Here is a 4,704-nt window from a genome sequence, read left to right on the forward strand (position 1 = left end):
GCTAACCGAAATTGTTTTATTTCAATTGAATATCAACCACTGTAAAAGAATTTTTTTAAAAAAAGATAGTTTTCAAGCAAGGATCGAGTTGCAATTGTGCAGTTCTTGATGCATTAAAAGAAAAATGAAAAGTTGCAGAAAAGTGAAATCGCATTAGCTGCAAAACAATTGAAGTGCAACAGAATGACCATATCAAGAATTTGGAAATATGCTTCAAAAAATGTTTGTCAAAATGAATAGCATGTTAATGTTGATTCCTTCAAAAATAAATAAATAAAACTGTGGAACGAAATAAAGGATTCTGTAGGAAAAAGACGTATTCCTGGTAGCAGAAGAGACACCATAAAATAAGTAGCTCAAACCATTTAAGTTCTCGCATTCTATGTTAATTCGAATTTTGAAAATATATATGTATAAAATGAGTTCCAAGTGCCATCAAAACATTTCTTACAGAAAAGAATAAAAAAGGAAAACTGCACAGCCAAGGGATCTTACTTATAAGTTTAAAATGCAAAAGATTATTTTGGTAAATCATAATTGAAATATGCAAAAGTCATCAACATTCAAAATAAAAATTAGAATATTTTTAAATTGTTTAGCTTAATTAAGTTTCTTTTGATAGCAAATGTTGCGTTCTATATTTACTTTTGCTACTATTATTATTAAAAATTCAATTCATTAACTGCAACCATTATCATGGGGAAAAGGAATTTTGTTATGGATGTAATTATTAGTAAAGTGAATTTCAGTTTACTTATAAATGTATTTTCTAAAAAGAATGCAGCAAGTCAGTGTTTTCAAATTTCATTGCTTTAATGAATGAGGAACCTTCTGTCATATTAGGTGAGAATCGTCTAATGTGACAAACAACCTTTTGAATTAACAGAACAATAAAAAATTTCTAATTAGACAAGATTCAAAATTTTTAAAGTATTCCTTTTGAAAGATATTTCAGAATATAATTAAAAAATGTTCCACGATAATATTAAATATAGATTAAAAAAATACTATGAAACCTTTTATAACTTTAAAAATTTCTATCGGTAAACCTAAAGGAAGATTTCTTTCATCCACAGACACAAGGAATATAAAATTTCGCCTCTTTCAGTATTTCCTCTAACAACATAATAAAATGAATATGAAAGAGAATGAACTGATGAAAATTTTTTAATGAGGCGTCACATGCAATGGTTAAAAAGCAATAGAAATCAGGGACTCGAAAATCACTCTTCAGACCATTACTCCTAAGCAATTACAGTTACCGAAAAATGTTCACTATAAAAATTGTTCCTTACGCTGAGGCAATAATTCACCTAATTTGAATAGAAATATTTTAAATCGCAAGGAAACTATCCAGAAATGAATATTTCAATCTCTTTTGAGCTGAATACCCTACTTGCAAACTGGTGGGATTTTCATTCACCCTACATCATATAATTCGTCGGTTCAAATTCAATCAAAATTATTAGTTATCGTATTTCCAAGTCACCATAGGCAAACTGGTGTTATAAAATTTTAAACGAGGGGTTTCGGTTTGTTCTAAGGGCTATGTGAGAAGATGTGTTTCAATTTCTTTGAAGTTATGCAAATGAAACCATTATAATAATAGGCTGTATGCCTATGAGGAATCTACCCAAAACATTTAGAAATATAATGTAAATAACTGACAATTTAATAATTTTTTATTGTTCTTTGCACACAAAATATCTACATAAAATATGTAGAATATACGACAATAAAACATTAAAATGTACTTTCTCAACTACAGGAATGTTATCAATACAAACAACAACAACAAAAAAAAAAACAAACAGTGGTTATAATTCAGAACAGATTTAAATAAAAGCGCTTACAAAAGCTTAATGAGATCTTCTTATCAAATGAATAATTAAAACTGCGTATTATAAATTGTTTAAACGTACTTTTATAAAGTCACGGAAATAGAATATACAGGGTGTCCCAAAAAAATGTATACACATTTTAACGAACGATAACGAAGTTATTTCTGAACCCATTGAATCGAGTGATGGCAGACAGACAGAATTCGAATTATAATAAACCCCAAATTTACAATTATTTACAGTGTGTATACATTTTTGGGACACCCTGTATATATCTTAATCGTAATGTGAATGCTCTACTTTCTTAAAAAGCTTTTTCGAAATTTAGCACCAGCTGCCTTAATTAATCTGTCTCCAAATGTTCTTGTTTCCCAATAGGAACATGTATTAAGCTCCAAATATTAAAGGAACATTGCCTTTAATATTTATTATGACTACAACATATCACTGTTTCACATATATAGGATGATTATAAATGAATATCCCAACGTTGCTGCTTATTAAAAGAAAACGAGTACAACCTTGTTTGTCGGAAATTACAAATAACAGTTGCGAGTTTAAATTCAACACGGTTATAAGGGTTCATTGTAAGTCCCTCCAAAAATGTGAAAGATATTAAGGTGATATGATAGCTCATCCCATAATTTTTCAGCATCTTTCATGTGATGGTTTGAAAGCCTGCAGTTTGGCATGTCTTAACATCAGTTAGTAAGGGTAAAACAAACACCTGTATTTAATGCCACTCCCCCCTCCATCCAAAAAAAAAAAAATCAAATACAACCATACATGCATATCTGCATCCTTTCCAAGCTTCACATCAAGCAGGTAGAAAAAGTTGTAAGATGAGTTATTGTACTGATTCCTTATATATCTTTCGCATTTCTGGAGGGACTCACATTGAACACTTATAATTCTGATGAATTTAAACTTTCGATTTCCAATGAACAAAAAGGCTGTATTTTGCTTGTTTGCTTTTAAAAATTGGGATATTCATTTATAATCACAATGTATATTTATAGTATGGAAATAACAAGAAAATCTAACAATTATAAATCAAGTAAATTTACCATTCATAAAATAGGAATATGTAAATAAAATATAAAAATATAATGAAAATCTGTAAAATCAGATATATCAAATTCTTTATACTTTATTTTATGTATAAAAATGTAAAAAATGCTATTCACCTTAATTACTTGGAACAGATCTTTTTTTATATGACATATACAAAATATATCAAATCTCAAAAGTTGATAAAAATTCAAAAAATAAAAAAGGTAAAACTACGAAATACACTTATACACTTGAGTAATATAGCAATTTCTCTAATAAAGATATCACATCTTTTAATCACAAACAAGAATAAAACATTTAAATAGACCCTTCTCAAAAAATACAAAATATTAAGTTTTAAACTGATTTAAATTTCACTTCACTTTTGTAAATAGCTCATTCCATGAAGAATTTCAGTAAAAATATTTCAGTCGCTATTTATTACTACTCATGTTACGAGTTTCAAAGAATTATACTGTCTTTCATCATAACAATACTAGACGTAATTTAGAAATGTGATATACATCTCTTTCATAAAGATTTTAATCTACATAAATAATAAAACCGATATTGCAGCAAATATCACTTAAATTTTAATTAAATGTAATACAACAAAAATGAAAATACAGAAAAAAAACATGTTCATGTTAGTTAAGCTGTAGAAAAAACAGTGTCACAAAAATCAGAATATCACATTTGAAAAATGACAAGATAATTTATATTAGTGATATATGTACTTAAAACAGACAACAGAACCAAGAACAGCACATGCTTTTCTACATCACATAAGTAGCCATGGTTAGAAAACCACTCAATGAGTCAAAAGAAAAAAAAAGAATGTACTATTAAATTTTATAATAAATATTTTAGTACTAGGGAATTTCAGTTAAATTAAACCATACTATATTGTTACAGGAAAAGCATTAAGCACAAAGTATTCAAGATACATTAATAATTTTGACTAAAAATATTGTACATTTCACAGTATGCAAGCAACAAAAATATTGAACATCCTATAAATAAACATTTAATAAAATAGAAATGTTTGATACGTACAAATGTATCATACACTGAAAAATACAAATGTAACAAATAACAGAAACATATATAAAAGAAAATTTATTACTTAAAATTATTATGAATAATCATTTATACTTGCCAAAACAGCAGTTTACCAAAAATGACAAGTTTTTCTTTAGTCTATGTTTTGATTTAATTTTTTTTCTATATATTGGAGTAACATGGAATCAAATTTAAAAACTAAATTTATTTTTAAAACAAATTTTTTAAGTTTGTATATAAGAATCTAGCTTTCAATCTGCATCAAAGATATTCACAAATTTTAATTATGATACTTCAAGCTGAAGTAAGGACATTAAATTATAACAGATATGAATTTACAATTTAAGAAATATTCCAGATGTTTCTGACAACACAATTTAGGAAAATATGAAAAACTCTAAATTTTCAATATTTTAAAGAGACTAACATTAATCTTACAGAAAAATTAAAAAATATATATACAAAGGTCTCCTGAGAAATAACAAAATTAGATTTTTTTTTTTTACACACACACACACACACACATATATATATATATATTTGAGCTCTGCAGAAAAAATTCTTAAAATGAAACAAAAGTTTTTGAAGAGTTTTATCTATATCTTCATCTTATTTCTTGGATGAAATGAACAATCCAGATTTTTTGGAATCACTCATTCAAGCATTCAGAAGAGGTTAAAACAAATTCCTACAGCTGTTGGAAGCAACAACCACAGCAGAATATTAAAAATTAAAGGATTGGGGAAAT

This window comes from Argiope bruennichi, chromosome X1 (genome assembly GCF_947563725.1).
Source record: "Argiope bruennichi chromosome X1, qqArgBrue1.1, whole genome shotgun sequence".
NCBI lineage: Eukaryota > Metazoa > Arthropoda > Arachnida > Araneae > Araneidae > Argiope > Argiope bruennichi.